Here is an 18,198-nt window from a genome sequence, read left to right as displayed (position 1 = left end):
GAGTCAACTAAATGTTCATTTTTTTTTTTTAACTTAGGAATTACAATGTAGTGATAGTACCCTGGCCCGAAGAGTGTACTTCTCATCTAAACCTAATGAATATGACCTATCGGGGGAAAAAGCATTAAATCACCTTAAAATGAATACTTTAAAGGTAATTTAGATATACTACAGAAATTTCATTTGAGATCTTGCCCACTACAAGCCTTGCCTTATAAAATGTTCCTTCATATCTGCCAAAGCTTAGAATATCCCTTGTAAAAATCATGAATATGGTACAGATAAACAGTGGCAGTCTTACATAATGAAGTGTCCTTGCCAAATGGGAGTAAAAGAAGACAAGAAGCCTGCCTCCCACTAAGAAACATGTTCCAGGCCTAGGAAGACTGAAGCACCATCATTCATGGAATGGTCTGGCTCCTCGCAAAAGTTAAGGTTCACTCTGGGCTACCAAGGAGGAAGGAGCCCTGCAAAGCCTTTCACTGCAAGGGGATATCGACCTATCTTGTTTTCTCCTGGTAATATATCATCTATTAACATGTGCTAGCAGTATGGGTAAAGATTCTCTTATCACTACCATGTGTAGCACAATGCATCACATCTGATAGGTGCTGGATAAATGTTTGTTGAATTGAATTACTTTTTAATCTCCAGATGAATGTTTTAAGAAGTTACCTGTTCTATGAATAGAATGGACACTGCATAGTGAAAATTACACAAAAACAGCCCTTTCGCCTGGGAGGTGTCAATCTGATGCAGTTGAAATATCATCAACCAAGGACAAAGAAGAAGGCATAAAAGTTAAGGGTTTTTGTTTGTTTGTTTGTTTGTTTGAAGACAGAGCCTGGCTTTGTCACCCAGGCTGACACCATCTCGGTTCACTGCAACCTCCACCTCCCAGCTTCAGGCAATCCTCTCACCTCAGCCTCTCGAGTAGGTAGTACCACAGGTGCACACCATCATGGTCAGCTAATTTTTGTATTTTTTGTAGAGACTGGGTTTTGCCTTGCTGTCCAGGCTGGTTTGGAATCTCTGGGCTCAAGCGATCCACCCGCCTCAGTCTCCCAAAATGCTGGGATTACAGGCATGAGCCACTGCATCCAGCCTAAAAGTTAAGTATTAATGACAAATGTACTTTTGTGAGCTAGAGAAAAGGCCACGTGTTTAAATGAAAAGAATTCATGCTGACCAGGAATGATGAGTTAGAGAAAACATTCGCTTCTGTTAAGCATATTTATTTGGAGATGAGGCTTCATAGGACAACACACAGTTACTATGATAGCTGATGAGACCTCATTTTTCAGCTCCATCTCTTACTATTAATAGATAGGTAACCTTGGGTAAATTACATATTTTCTCTATGCCTTAATTTTTTTCTAAAACCAAGATCATGATACTATTTTGTATGGTTGTTATAGATAGTAAATAAGTTAATTTTGTGATGTGCTTAGAAAAATGTGTGCCACTCACATGAAGCACTGTATAAATGTTTGTTAAATAATTAAATGAAGTCAATGGAGCCCTAATGCCTGGAACAAAACAGTAATATGTGATAGCAGGAAAAAAATGGGGAATGGAACTGGAACCACAAAGACAAGAGATATCCACTCCAATCTTTTACAGTTATTTATTGTTTTCCTAAAGAAAAAAAAAAAAAAACCCTGTTTTGCATTGACATTAACAATATTTAATTACTATTGTAATAGTCTTGCTCAGTATGTTGCATTTTATATTATCTTTTTCCATCTGCTTTGTAAAAATCAAAATTGGCTTTGTAAAAGCCAATAGAAGCTTTTCAGAAAACAAAAATTTAAAAAAATAGGAAAATAAAAACTATTAATTAACGTTCTATTGGACCATCTTTCCTTCCACTTAATTTGGCCCAAACAGGAAAAGATCAAGTGACTGATATAGAATTAAACGTATATGTTTGTACTTGGTTTTAGAGCAGATCAGCACATTTCCTCCTACCAGCAGGTATTACTAAGCTCGGTTCTCTCAGGTTGGTATTTAGATCTCTCATGTAGATCATTTTGACAGAAACGTGCATTGAAATTTTTGTTTAGCATGCTTCTTTTTCTGGACTATGTCTTAACATATTAGCCTACATGTTTCCAAATTAATGAAAACATGAAAAATTATACTTTCTTTCAATGCAATGTTGTTGTTGTTATTTTAACTTTTATTTTTTGAGGCAAAATTTTGCTCTTGTCACTCAGACTGAAGTACAATGGCCCAATCTCGGCTCACTATGACCTCTACCTCCCGGGTTCAAGCGATGATCTTGCCTCAGCCTCCCAAGTAACTGAGATCACAGGCATCCGCTACCACTCCTGGCTAATTTTTGCACTTTTAGTAGAGATGGGGTTTCACCATGATGGCCAGGCTGATCTTGAACTCCTGACCTCAAGTGATCTGCCTGCCTTGGCCTTTCGAAGTGCTGGGATTACAGGCGTGAGGCACCGTTCCAGGCGGTGCAATGTTTCTTATACAAATTGTGTAGGTTTTCATTGAAGTGAGTAAAAACCTGGTCTAGAAAATGGGTAGCTCAATCCCTTGCGAACTGTTGAAAGCGTGCCACCTCTACTACATCTGGACATAACTAATCCTGAGAAGAGGCAAGAAAAGATGTCTTAGATGTTCTTCTACCACCTCTCTGTCATTCTGGCTGTGTTTTTGTTTCCTTCTTGCAGGGCCCCATTTTTTATTGTCATACAAATTCCCCCAAGAGGCGCTTTCTCTTTTTTTTTTTTTTTTTTTTTTTTTTTTGAGACGGAGTCTCGCTCTGTCGCCCAGGCTGAGTGCAGTGGCCGAATCTCAGCTCACTGCAAGCTCCGCCTCCCGGGTTTACGCCATTCTCCTGCCTCAGCCTCCCGAGTAGCTGGGACTACAGGCGCCCGCCACCTCGCCGGGCTAGTTTTTTTGTATTTTTTAGTGGAGACGGGGTTTCACCATGTTAGCCCATGTTGGGATGGTCTCGATCTCCTGACCTCGTGATCCGCCCGTCTCGGCCTCCCAAAGTGCTGGGATTACAGGCTTGAGCCACCGCGCCCGGCGAGGCGCTTTCTCTTGAAGCCCACAGCTATTTGTATTTTAGTTTCTGACCATGACAGGCCAAAATACTGTCTAGAAATACTGAAATCTCTGATTTGGAATTCATATGGAAAATATTGGTCGGCGCGTGTTTTCTGACATCCTTCAATTAGCACCGGCTGATATTTCATGAGACTGGTCATCAGTGGAAGCATGAGTTCCCATTCCTACAGGTTTCTATTTCCCTCTCTTTCTTTCTTACAACTTCACTATTCACCAACACATAGGATATAAACGCAGTGTGTTTTGCATCCTACACAGGGGCAGGGCCTGCAACAGAGGCAATAGCAGCTTGTTCTAGGGTCTCCAGTGCATTCACTGTTTGCACCCTTGTGCAAATTAGGCTTCTTCAGCAAGGCCTTCTTCTAGGGGAGACCCTCCTCTGACTCTAGTCAGTGTCTCTAAACAGAAAGACAGGAACACAGCCTCACAGCAAAATGTTGGCTAGCAAAGAAAAAGAGAAACAACTCTTCTTATAAGCAGGAATATTTCTCAGTTGTTTTGTATATATTCTCCCTCTTTCTTTTATCTACTTCGCTGAGTAGTAACTGAAAGGGGAGCGTAACCACTCTTCGGGAGAAGGTGCTCTGACCCTGGGTATGAACCTCAGGAAGGAAAATCACGATGCCGCGAGTCCATTATATTCCGTAAGCCTGTGGCAGAACCATATTGGCTTGGACCTGCTTGCTTCTGACATCTTTCTGGTTATTCATTTAGAAAAATACTACAGATTATAAGGGAACACTCCTTTCTCCTTCTGCAGTAACCTCAGCCATCTTTCTTTCTGCAACCAGCAATTTATAAAAAAAAGTCATTGTTAGATATTGTAGCACGGGAAATGTTAACAGTGTCAGTGATTTACTTAATGGATAATTTTACTCTCTGCAGTCAGGGTAAATGACATTTATGTGAGATCTGGTCTATGTTGCTTTGGAAATACCTTATTCAAAAGGAAGCCAAGCTAAATGATCAACTTTTTCAGACTCTGGAGAAAATCTTCCCTCTGTCTCTGAATGAAATGTAATTCACTTCGTATCCACCTATGGACTGAGGGGCTGACAGAGACTGTGAGGCAGAGTGGTTACACTTGGCTCAGACCACGTAGTCCAATGCCTTTACGTGTCCACAGTGGCAGAAATTTTCACAGCCACAAAAATGTCTCTGGGGCTAAACAGCTACAAACTGTCTAGTCTGTTTGAGAAAAATCCAAGGCTTTTGAAAACAAAGTTTTTCTTAAACTTAAAATGTGTATGGAGCTCCCAAGGCCATCATATTACCATGTTGCAAATTAGCAGCAAAAACAAAGGAAAAACCAAATGCTGAAATACATCAAGTCAGAAAGTTGCCTCAGAAAGTAGTCTTCGTAAAACTGGGTATATTTTTCAGAAGGGAAAGCTTTCCTCAGGAAGGAGAGTTCAGCACAGAAAGCTTGTAATTCCTGAGCAGTGCTCCAAAGAGATAAACTTGCCTTTTATTACTTTGTTTTGAATTGTTCTGGGTGGCACTGCAAATGTTTTCAGCATCTTTTGGTTCCCATCAGGGTTTTACTCATTTCCTTCTGCCTTATCCAGATACAAGGCAGTTGAATTTCAGCTCGACTGTGCATTACTCAGACTGAACCAACAACCTCGGACTCCAAGAACATCTCAGGCTCATTTGTTTTCATGTGGCAGCCAGATTACCAGCCCTCTTGGTGATTCATCTGTACCCGTTTGAAGGATCCAGGGAGAGAAGTATCCTGGTGAAGACAGGGCAGGGAGCTCTTTTTTAAATCCCAACTTTGTCAAAGTTCAACTGCTGCCTTACAAAGGCCATTAAACTTTCTCACTAGTTTCTCCAGGAGCAAAATGAGAATCACCCTAGTATTGTAATAGTTAATTTCGTTTTTTTAAATGAAGTGTTTTGAAGATGAGCATTTGTATTTATTTTGCTTAGCAGTTTAAATTAATGGGGTCAGAAATATGAATATGACACATCTTGTGTTTGGTGGCTACTAGATTTTCTTGCTTTGCTTATCTTACTGTTCACACATTCAAATTCATCCCTTCTCATTGATAGCTATCTTCAGTTGACTTTACTTTTGCTATTTAAACTCAAAAATTTTATTATTGAAAAAACAAGATAGACTTTGAGAAGTTTGTTCTAGTCATCTGCCTCTAGGCAGATTGTTATTTCAATCATCCAGGAAAGCTGATTGCATGTCTTATAATTTCATCCAATTATCAGAAATCAATTAAGCTGGGCATGGTGGCCCATGCTTGTAGCTCTAGCTGAGGAGGCTGAGGTGGGAGGATCATTTGAGCCCAGGAGACAGAGGCTGCAGTGAGCCATGACTGCAATGGCACTCCAGCCTGGGTAACAGAACAACACCCTGTCTCAAAAAAACAAAAACAAAAAACAAAACAAAACAAAAAAATCATTAAATTTGAAAATCTGAGAATCAAATAGCAAAGCGAGCTATTTGATTGCTTGGTAATTTTATGATTTATCTGTCAACTTGGCTAGGCTATTATACCCAGACATTTAGTCAAACACTAGACTAGATGTTGCTGTGAAGGTATTTTTTAGATATAATTAACATTTAAATCAGTAGACTTTAAGAAAAGCGGATTACCCTCTGTAATGTGTGTGGGCTTCATCTAGCCAGTCAAAGACCTTAAGAGAAAAAACTGATGTCCCCTGGAAAAGAAGGAATTCTGCCTCCAGGCAGTCTATAGACTCACAGCTGTCACATCAACTCTTCTGTGGGTTTTTGGTTGACTAGTCTGCCCTGCATATTTTGGAATGTGCCAGCACACACAGTGGCAGGAACCAATTTTTTAAAAGAAAGCCCTCTCTTTCTGTCTACATACATCTTATTAATTTTGCTTTTCTGGAGAACATTAATTCACCTGCCTTTTTCTCTTTTAATTTTAACTTGAGTTTCTTCCGTGGCCTTTACTTCATGGATCCCTCTACACACCTTCCTGGCTGTCGCTGACTGAATCCATCAGTAGTCAAGGAATGCAGACACAAGAGAATGAGAGTGAATAGCAAAACAAAGAGTTGAGGAAATGAAATAGAATTGTACTCATGCCCTGGCTATGTTTATACAAGGGCATTCCATGCATTGCCATCCAAAAAGGAAAGGAAAAAGTGAATTTGACATACTCAGGCGGTGAGGTCTGTGCAATTAAGAACAAAGTTGAGTTGAATGTTGAGAAGAAACCGTTGAAACTCATGGGTTTTGAAACTCATTTGGGTTTTGAAACTCATTGAAACTCATGGGTTTTGAAACTCATTGAAACTCATTTGGGTTTTGTTGTTGTTAGTCACAGACTTTCTCAAAGTTACAATGTGATCTTGAATCACAAACATCATTTATTTACTGATCAGCCAATGCCAAATCAACTTTATCCCTCCCTGCGAGGAGGCTGATATACCAGTAGTCTCCCTCCTTGGCAATGTAGCTCTATCAGTTTAACATAGGCCAATTCCTCTTGTATGACAACTCTTCTCTCTGGCTAATTGATTTAAAAGGTGTCATACTAAGAAGCCCATAAGTATCAAGAGGCCAGAAGCTCACTGCTGTCCAGGGAAACAGTACCTACTGCATAAACATTCTTTCATGGTTGCTCTGGACAATGATGCTGAGACTTAATTTCACAGAAAGCCACACAGGACCAGAACTGAACTGGAAGCTGAGGATCAAAGATCTAAAAATGTGCAGTTCTTAAAATCTCCAGAGTAGCCCAGAGAGTACTGAATGAGCATTGTGTCCGTACATTGCAAAAATTCCCTCCATTACCCAGTTGATTTGAACCTTGTACAGCAGGTCAAATAACGTGCAGCCAATGCCATTATATTGAGTAGTGAAGTTTCCCTAAGTTAACACTTTTGTATTCATATACATATTTGTGTAAACTAATGATAAAGCCAACTCTGCTTTGGCATAAAAAGAGTCTAGTATTTAACCTAGGCTTGAAGTTGATTGCTAGAGAAAGGGTCAATTATACTTATCCCAACTATTCTCAAAGTTCATTTTGAAAACATTTTTGAACACACGGAAAAGCGTGTTTAACTCACACTTCCTGTTTCTCATCCCTCTAAGAGGACAGGAAAAGATAGTAATTACTATTTTTGAGCATATATTATGTACCAGGTATGTTTATAATCTCTCTTTTTTTTCACAACTTTTTGTTAAATTGGTGTTATCTACATTTTATGGGTGACCAACTTGAAGGCCCGGGAGTTTTAGTAATTTGCCTACTCCACGTATTATGCAGGCTGGCATAGTCAAAATGCTGCTCCTTTTTTTTTTTTTTTCTTTAATAAATCCAGAAAGAAAAAGAAGATGAAGTAATTATTTCTTTCATCCTTGATTTATTGATAAATGATTTATATGTCATTTGTATATCACATTCTGTCTCACAATAGGCAAAATATGTTGACTTCAATTGAATATTTTTTCCAGCAAAAATAGAATATATTCTCACATGTCATGAACAAAATTGAAATAAATATGACAGTTTTTGGTTTGGATAAAATATAACATATTTTTTAAAGAGCACACGTTTGTTCCAAATGTTTTCTGAGAACTGTTGTGCTGTTTACTGATGCACATGATGACAGGAGTGCCATTTGGAGGAAATGATTTATTCGCACACTCTAGTCATATGTATGTATGAACATTCTGTCTGTCAGATTCTAATCCACTGTCAGCAACATGAGAGCTCTGAGCTGTTTCTCCAGAAATAAAGATGTGATCACCTTGAATCAATTAAACTTTCACTTCGTTCTTATTGTGATCAAAATATTTGATCAATATTTGATCAAATATTTCAAATATACCTGGTAGGATTAATTTTCTCTAACCAAGACTGATGAATCACTATAGGGATTGCCTATTTCTCATATCATATACAATATTAATAATAATAACAATGATGATCCTACTTAGCAAGGACCGCAGCTGGTTAAATGGTAGAAAATAATTTCTGACTGGGCACAGTGGCTCACGCCTATACTCCCAGCATTTTTTGAGGCCGAGGTGGGAGGATTGCTTGAGACCAGGAGTTTGAGAACAACCTGAGCAACATAGCAAGACCCTGTCTCTACAAACAACAGAAAGATTATCCAGGCACGGTGGCACACACCTGTAGTCTCAGCTCCTCAGGAAGCTGAGATGGGAGGATGGCTTGAGCCCAGGAAGTTGGGATGCAGTGAACCATGATAGTGCCACTGCATGCCAGCCTGGGTGACAGAGTGAGATCCTGTCTAAAAAAAAAGAAGAAAAGAAAAAAAGTAAATTCTAACTCAGGTCTGCCATACCAGAACTCGGGCTATTGACTGCCAGTAATCTACTTTCAAATACATCCTTTTAAAATTGAATATGCTGTCAAATTGCATGTTTAAGAACTATGCTATTTTTATAACAGTAAAGTCTGAATATGATATGCACACATGCCTAATGAGGTTGACAATATACTTTACCATATTCCATCGATTATAATAAAGCACTTCTTTTCAGACGTTAACATCTCTGAAGTGCATCTCAGCTTTGTGTTCTAATCGAACTGATAATGTTTTGTTTTCCTTTATAGAGGTAACTAAAATAATGGTATGACTTACAATGTATGGCAACTTAGATTTCATTAAATGTGGTCAACTAAAATTCAATTTTTTTTTTCTCACAGACATTAAGACTTTTTTTATTTTTTTTTTCCTCTGTCACCCAGGTTGGAATGCAGTGACGCTATCATTGCTCACTGAAAGCTTGAACTTCTGGGCTGCCTCCCACTTCAGCCTGTAAGAGCTAGAACTACAGGCACATGCCACCACTTCCAGCTCTTTTTTTAATTTTTTTGTAGTGGCAAGGTCTTGCCATGTTTGCCCCAGCTAGTCTCAAACTTCTGGGCTTAAGTAAAACCTTCCAAAGTGCTGGGATTATAGGTGTGAGCCACTGCTTCCAGCCTAAGACTAATATATTTAATATATTTTATCACTCAAAAATGTTTATGATATACATGATAATGTATATTTTCAGGTATATGAACATATATTATCAGGTACATTATCATATACATCCTCATAAAAATATCCTGTGATCTATATAATGCTGGCATTATTACTACCCCATTTCACAAATGAGGAGACTAAAACTCAGAAAGACTAAGTGATTCGCCCAAAGTTTTATAATTAGTGGTTATGGGCTGGCCACGATGACTCACGCCTGTAACTCCAGCATTTTGGGAGGCTGAGGTGAGCGGATCACCTGAGGTCAGGAGTTTAAGACCAGCCTGGCCAACATGGTGAAACCCCGTCTCTACTAAAAATACAAAAATTAGCCACATGCGGTGGCTTATGCCTGTAGTCCCAGCCAGTCGGAAGGCTGAGGCAGGAGAATCACTTGAACCCGGGAAGTGGAGGTTGTAGTGAGCCAAGATCGTGCCATTGCACTCCAGCCTGGGCAAAAAGAGGGAAACCTCGTCTCAAAAAAATAAAAATAAAGTAATTATGGTTCTATGCAGGAACCAAAAGCAATCTTTGAGTTCAATGGTGCCTTTCTCAAGTGACTCATTGTGTATTTATTATCTAGTAAAATATTTCTAGCTCACACATTTATAATGTTTTTTAAAGGACTTGATAGAGCTTACATATTAAACTCAAAATTCTACTAGTGCCATTCTTATGCTCTTAAAGAGAAGTACAACTACTCCAATGGCCTTGGCCTAGTTAGGAGTTGTTCTGATAGATATTACTGGGAAGCAGGTAGCGTCATCATATTTTTAAAATACAAACCAAAGGGAAAGAACCTTGTGTAAAGAAATTTTCCTAAATTTGGTGATTAATTCTGACTGCTGTGATTTTAAAATTAGGAAAGAACTTGTGAAAGCTGATTGAGAGAGGGAGCTGATTGAGAGATTCCTGGATTCTTACCTTGAGCTTGTGGCCACTCAGTTTTCAACTTAAAATTCAAAAGCATTTTCTTCATTTGTATTTGTAAACATGAAAGAAATTATATGAATACATATCTGCTTTCTCCCACCCAGATAGATTTGGAAGGGAAATGAGATTACATATACAAGTGCTTTCAGCTACTCAGGATATCGTAAAAATAAATCAATTATTCAATTCTCATCACTTTCTTTTTTTTTTTTTTTTGTGACAGTCTCAATCCATCGCCCAGTCTGGAGAGCAGTGGAACAATCTTGGCCCCCTGCAACTTTCACCTCCCGGGTTCAAGTGATTCTCCTGCCTCAGCCTCTTGAGTAGCTGGTACAACAGGCACATGCCACCACACCGAGATAATTTTTTTATTTTGTGTACAGGGAGGGTTTCACCATGTTGCCCAGGCTAGTCTCAAAATCCTGAGCTCAAGTGATCCTCCCGCCTTGGCCTCTCAAAGTGCTGAGATTAAGGCATGAGCCACAGTACCCAGCCAAGAGTCATTATTATAGCAAAGTACTTAAGCCTCAAAAAACATCTAAGTGCCCATCACTGTTTGGAAAACTGAGTATTTGAATTAATCAGTTTTTGTTCATGTTTGAGTTCTTAGGGATTTCAGTCATTGCTTGACTTCTATCACCTAAAGGAGTCAGAACACAGCCAACCCTGCATGCATGCTCATGAATCAAGATGTAGTGAGATAGGCTGAGCCGTGGCTCACACCTGCAATTCCAGCACTTTGGGAGGCCGAGGGGGGTGAATCACCTGAGGTCAGGAGTTCCAGACCAGCCTGGCCAACATAGCAAAAACTCATCTCTACTTAAAAATAATAATAATAATAATACAAAAATTATCCAGGCATGGTAGTGGAGACCTGTAATCCCAGCTACTCAGAAGACTAAGGCAGGAGAATCGCTTGAACCCAGGAGATGGAGGTTGCAGTGAGCCAAGGTCACGCCACTGCACTCTAGCCTGGACGACGCAGTGAGACTCCGCCTCAAAAAAAAAAAAAAAAATGTAGTGAGAGGTTCAGAGACTCCATTCTACAGACTTGCCCATTTCCAGCAGTCACCCTATATTTATGCGTATGTAGCAGAAGATGCCTAAAACCACATTTGCTGTCTACAATCCTTTCCCTAGAGATCCTGCTACAGTTCTACTCAGTGTGTCACTGAAGTAGTCATTTCATATGTTGCCTAAGCCACAAAAATCTTTTTTTATCAAAGTAAGTATGCAAAGTTAAGAACAATAGGCGCTTTTATCTATGATACCACCAAAGATAAATATAATTCCTCTATGTTGTAAGCTTTCATGCTGTCCTGTTGAATTTTTTTCCCAAGGAAAGTGATAAAGTGTCTTAAGTCATTAAAATCTTGACTAGACAAAACAAACTGAATCACATGGTGAGAAATGAACAGGAAGTTTTAGTAGCTCATGTCTTTATTTTCTCCAAACTGCACAGCTAAGGAAATCACCCAGAAGAGAACAATGGAACAGCCTTCATCCTTACCAAGTCTAGAGTATGGGTGTGGTATATTCTTAGACGCATGAGCCCACAAAGTACTTTCCTACATTGCTTGTTAATTTACATATTTATTTCCTCTATACCATTATAACTTAAAAAAAAAAAGTAAAAATATTAAAACTAGGTGCCTATCACAGAGTTGCACTATACGGTTGCAATAATATAATTCATTAATACACTCTTGTGGAAAACCTTTCCCAGGTTTTCCACAACTCCTCCCACAATCATGCACACCTCCTATTTCCCAGCCTCCTCCTCAATGACGGAGATGTCTTTTGTTCCCTAATACCTCCCTTCTCAGAAAGGTCAGACCTTTTAAAGCAAACTCTAAAACAATTTTACCACTTTTCTTCCTTAAGTTTTACAGCTGTCAATTGTTATTGAGCAATTTTAAGTAATTGTTAACTCTGAATAAATGGTTTATTGATTGCGTAGTAGGTGCCAGGTACCAAGCAGATCTTTTCTCTTTACCCCAACAGAGAACAATAAAATAAAAATAAATAAATAAATAAACTTACATTAAGAAAAGGAAACTGATGATCAGGAAAGCAAAATACCTTATTCAATGAATGATATGAACATATTTTAACTCAGATCTCATTACATCCCTCCTCCATACTCTTTCTGCTCTCCCTCAGGAGATTAATGCTTCAATTAATTTAGTATTGACTGACCAGGCATAGTGACTCACACCTGTAATCTCAGCACTTTCGGAGGCCGAGATGGGTAGATCATTTGAGGTCAGGAGTTCGAGACGAGCCTGGTCAATATGGTGAAACCCCATCTCTATTAAAAATACAGAAGTTAGCTGGGCATGGTGGCGCATGCTTGTAGTCTAAGCTACTCAGGAGGCTGAGGCCTGAGAATCGCTTGAACCCAGGAGGTGGAGGCTGCAGTGAACCGAGATAGTACTCCAGTCTGGGTGACAGAGAGAAACTCTGTCAAAAAAAAAAAAAAAAAAAAAAAAAAAAAAAAAGAGTATTAACTTATCTAGAACAGGGAGAGGATCAAAATCATAGAACACAAATAAAAAAGAAAGTCTGTGGAAATCAGGGAATTTCACAGAGAAACTCCTGAGTCCCAGTATCACTCCCCAAAGTTCAGGCAGCAGCCGGGAGTGTCCCTCACTCCCTTACTCTGCTCCCCTCACCCCCTGCACTGCCCTGCTGGGCTCCTCTATCTCTGATCACGGCTGTGGAGGGGAACCGTACTGGTGATTGCCACTTCGGGTCTGGGTAGGGATGGCTGCCCTTTTATGATACATTATGGAAAAACTGAAGCAAGATTTGAATGCTGATGAGCTTGAAAGTTTGTAAACATAGACTCACATGAGATGGAAATTGGTTTTATTTTTTAAGATGGATCTCCTTTATCACCTCCTGCGATTAAGAATGCCCTGCCAATGTTTTTCCTGTGGAATGAAAGAACAAATTAGAATTGAAAATGTCATTAGGGCAAGTCAGTTGGCAACTTTCTAGTTCCAGGTAGACCATTTATATCTTTAATAAACTTCAACTGAATTATATTTGAAAAGCCCATACCCTGCCCAGTAATCAGCCTCTATGGGCATTTCCTCACAATTCCATAAAGCAGAGAAAAGTTCAACAACAAACTGTAGAAAGTAAGTTCACTTCTACTCAACAGGCAACAAACACTTCTTGCATGCAGAAAAACAAATAATTTTTTTCATCCATTTACAATGATCTCCAGTTCTCTCTTGGAAAACCACTTTGTGTGTATCTCTCTGTGTGTGTGTGTGTGTGTGTGTGTGTGTGTGTGTGTGTGTGTATGTGACGGAGTCTTGCTCTGTCGCCCAGGCTGGAGTGCAGTGGCATGATCTCGGCTCACTTCAACCTCTGCCTCCCTGGTTCAAGTGATTCTCCTGCCTCAGCCTCCCGAGTAGCTGGGGACAATAGGCACATGCCACCACTCCTGGGTAATTTTTGTATTTTTAGTAGAGACAGGGATTCACCATATTGTCAGGTTGGTCTCGAACTTCTAACCTCAGGTGATCCACCCACCTCGGCCGCCCAAAGTGCTGGGATTACAAGCATGAGCCACCACGCCCATCTAGAAAACCACTCTTTAACACAAATTGGGAAAACATACAAAGAACGCTCCAAAATAAAATATATAAACTTTTTCTTGCCTACAAAAATAAAGTCAAAGTTTACTTGGTTTATGTTTACAAATTATAACTATTAACTAGCAAAAAATTCAAGACTACACTGTTTTATCTATCATTATCTTTATAAAAGGTTAACCACAGATTATATCCTGACTTTTACTGGTAATGATTTTCGGCCACTTCATGGTAAGACACTCAGTGAACCTATGAGAACAAGCTCTATGGAGCGATAAATCACTATAGTTCCTTTCCATGGTTTAGCCCTTAGAGGTTTCCCACATTGCTCATTTAATTACACTGTTGCCCATCATCTTTATCAAGTTTCAAAATCCTCTAGAATATAATAAAAGAATGCCAAAGAGAGTGTAGAAAAGTATAGTAGAGTATATAGCAATGTAAAACTGTAAAATAAATTCCTTAAAAGTTAAAGTTGAATAATATGTGACACAATAGTTTTAGGAGGTTGTTTTCGTCCGTTCTCACGCTGCTAATGAAGAAATACCTGAGACTGGGTAATTTATGAAGAAAACAGGTTTAATTGACTCACAGTTTCGCATGGCTGGGGAGGCCTCAGGAAACTTAACAATCATGGTGAAGTCCCCTCTTCACAGGGTGGCAGGAGAGTGAATGAGAGCCGAGCAAAGGGAGAAAAGCCCCTTATAAAACCGTGACCCCCATGATTCAATAACCTCCCACCTGGTCTCTCCCACAGCATGTGTGGATTATGGGAACTACAATTCAAGATGAGATTTGGGTGGGGACACAGCCAAATCATATCAGAGGTCATTTTCAAAGTATAAAATAGTTCTTGGCCAGGCGTAGTGGTCCACACCTGTAATCCCAGCACTTTAGGAAGCCAAGGCCGGTGGATCACAAGGTCAGAAGTTCGAGACCAGTCTGGCTGACATGGTGAATCCCTGTCTCTACTAAAATACAAAAAATTAGTAGGCTATGGTGGCACATACCTGTAGTCCCAGCTACTCCGGACGCTGAAGCAGGAGAATTGCTTGAACCCGGGAGGCGGAGCTTGCAGTAAGCTGAGATCAACCGCTGCACTCCAGCCTGGGCAACAGAGCGAGGGTCTGTCTCAAAAAATATAATAAAAATTAAAAAAAAATAGTTCTCAATTTTGTCAACTATAAAAATAGGGGGTTGGGTAGATGATCAATAATGTCCTATGTTTTATAGTTCTTTGATTTAATGGTGATTTGATTCCACTCTTTAAGGCTGGATGTGAATAAAAGCTCCTACTTTGCCAGATCAGATTTTGTTTCCATTCAAACACAGGGTTATAGCAGTCACAATATTTTTGACCCAAATTTTGGCTTTGGAAAAAAAAAAATTATTCAGTAACTTAAATTATCCAAGTTGGTTCTTTTTATTGATTGCACTATTTTTCTTTTGGTCACATAGTCATTGTTCCTAGGCCAGAGCTTTATTACCAGTTACATCAATAAGTTATCTATTAGATTATCACTAAATTATCTATTAATTCCTTTCCAACCCAGATATAGTTTTCATATTTTAAATCCTGCCTCACATTAAAGTTAGTAATAGATCACTAAGAACTTTTATTTTGTTGATGTCACTCTCCATAAAAATCTACATAGCAGGTCACTAATGTATCAATCAATGCTTGCATCAATACTGAGGCTCTGATTAATTTATGTGATTCAAAGCTTTCCAAATCTCTTCAGGAAAATTTACCCGCTCTCTAGAGTTAGCTGCTGAGGTACACTATCCTTCCTGGAAAACGTGAAGCTACAGTGAAATTAGAACCACTACCTGCTGGGCACAGTGACTTAGGTCTATAATCCCAGCACTTTGGGAGTCCAAGGCAGGTCGATCACTTGAATCCAGGAGTTCAAGACCAGCCGGGGCAACAGGTTGAAATCCTATCTCTACAAAAAAATACGAAAAATTAGCTGGGCGTGGTGGTGTGCACCTGTAGTCCCAGCTACTCAGGAGTCTGAGGTAGGAGGATTGCTTGAGCCTGAGAGGCAGAGGATGCAGTAGCTGTGATTGTGCCGCTGCACTCCAGCCTGAGCTACAGAGCAAAACCCTGCCTCAAACAAAACAATGCAAAGTCACTACTGAGATATGTTCAAATAGAATCACTTTTACATATAAAATCAATTGCTATTATTTGTTTTTCAGACTTGTTAGTAAGATCAGCTTTCTCATTTAGCAATTGATGCCTCAGTTTCCCCTTGCTTTTGTCACTCACCTGTAAAAAGTCCCACATCACAAAGGAGAAAGCAAGACTATTTAACATTGTTTGTAAATAATTAATTTAAAAATAATATTATAAATCTGACAATTATTCTTTCTTATGATATCTAATATTTTGCTACCAATACAAGTTTATCTTAAAGGGCAGTTAGCACGGGCAGTGGACCCAGCAAGCAAACTTCTCATTCTTGTTATTCACTGGCACATATTAAACTATGAGGGCTTTAACTTCTAATATCAAACAACATGTATGAGTGTGTCACTTTTCATTGTATTCAGCTCTCAATTTTCAAACAATTGAAGTGTTAGTAATTGTATAATTCTGGTCTAATCCAATGTCTTATCTATGTTTCTGTCACCAAAAGCCGCCTGTATGGACTTGAACAAATGGAAGCTGCTCTCTCTCCAACTACCATCTTAGAGCAGCCACAAAGCTCCTCCAGACACATTCTTTTCTCTCTCCGTTGTTTGTTATTTTGAATTCTAAAAGTCTTGTGCCCCAGAAAGTCAAATGGCTGAATGTTTGAGATTATATCTTTATAAGCCTCCTTCACCTTTATTTCTGAAACTTGCCATTTCAGAAACACTCATGGCCTTGTTTAAATGGTTGTAGTTTTTTTCTAGTGTGGGAATGTGCATAGTCGGTAGAGTCAACTTTATTGTTCACAGGTTCTAAGTGGTTGCTTCAGGGTGAGGTCACTGAAGAAAAGGTGCCCTGGAATTAGGAAGACGTATCTGATAGTCTAAGGTCAAAAGCTCCATATTCTTTCAAACTACCACAACATTTAAAAGATAATTATTTAGGCCGGTCACGGTAGCTCGTGCCTGTAATCTCAACACTTTGGGAGGCCGAGGCAGGTGAATCATGAGGTCAGGAGTTCAAGACCAGCCTGACCAACATGGTGAAACCCCAGCTCTACTAAAAATATATAAATTGGCCGGGCGTGATAGCACGTGCCTGTAATCCCAGCTACTCAGGAGGCTGAGGTGGGAGAATCGCTTGACCCCGGAGGCGGAGGTTGCAGTGAGCCAAGATCGTGCAACTGCACTCTGGTTAGGTGACAGAGAAAAAGAAAAAAAGAAGAAGCTTTCTTTTTGACAATTATATCCTCCTTGTCAAAAGATACAATATATATAGCCAGGAGACAGAGTGAGACTCCATCTCAAAATATATATACACACACACACACATACATACATATATACATAATTATTTAGGTCTTTCCTATGTGTTTGTCACTGAAATGAAACATTCATTCAATGAACTATTCAGCAGAAGTTGAACTAGTATTTATTCAGAATTTTTAATGATATGGGAACATGTTTATAATATAATGTTAAGCAAAAAATAAAAGGTATAGCCAGGCACAGTGGCATGGGCCTGTAGTCCCAACTAGTTGGAAGGTTGAAGCAGAAAGATTGCTTGAGCCCAGGAGTACAAAGCTATAGTGCACTATGATTACACCTGTGAATAGCCACTGCATTTTAGCCTGAGAACACAGCAAGAAACTGTCTCTAAATTTAAAAAATACATATATATGTTAAGTATAATCTTAACTGGGTAAAGAAAAAAGATTCATGCAAAAAAAGATAAGATACAAATCTGTCAAGTTGTTATCTTAATGTGAATAATCTTTTTTTCTGCTTAAGATTTATATATACACATATATACATACATATATGCACACATATATATATATATATATAACTAGCCGCCTATGATGAGCATGTCTTTCTTTGAAAATGAAGGGAAAAAACATTGTGAAAGGAAAATGGTCTACAAAGAGAATTTATCATCATAATCATCATCACACCTACCAATATTAAATGCTTATCACGTGTCATGCAATTTACCTGTATCATCACGAATCTTTACCACAAACATTGCAAGGGAAGCATCTTTATTTTTCAGAAGGTAAAACTGAGATTCAGGGAGATTATATAACTTTTCCAAAGCAACACAGGAAGAAACTGACAAAACAAAGATTCAAATACAAGTTTGCCTGTCTTCAAAGATTGTTCTCTTTCCATTATGCTATTGAAGGCAAGCAGAGATTTGGAATGATTCATGTAGTTTCCGCTCCTGCAATACATTTTGAAGAAATACTGAAGAAGAAAAATAAAACTCAGTCACTTTGAGGATTAAAAAAAGGTCACATGGATACAACATTTGCAATAGATCCAAAGTCTCATGAGACCAACATGCAATAAGAAACTGGACTCTGGAGAAAAAGAAGTCTTCTACAACTTACTTTAGGCAAACCATCATGATTTACTGTTAGATTATTTTGTT

The sequence above is a fragment of the Chlorocebus sabaeus genome, chromosome 13 (genome assembly GCF_047675955.1).
Source record: "Chlorocebus sabaeus isolate Y175 chromosome 13, mChlSab1.0.hap1, whole genome shotgun sequence".
NCBI lineage: Eukaryota > Metazoa > Chordata > Mammalia > Primates > Cercopithecidae > Chlorocebus > Chlorocebus sabaeus.
This window is presented reverse-complemented; position numbering follows the sequence as displayed.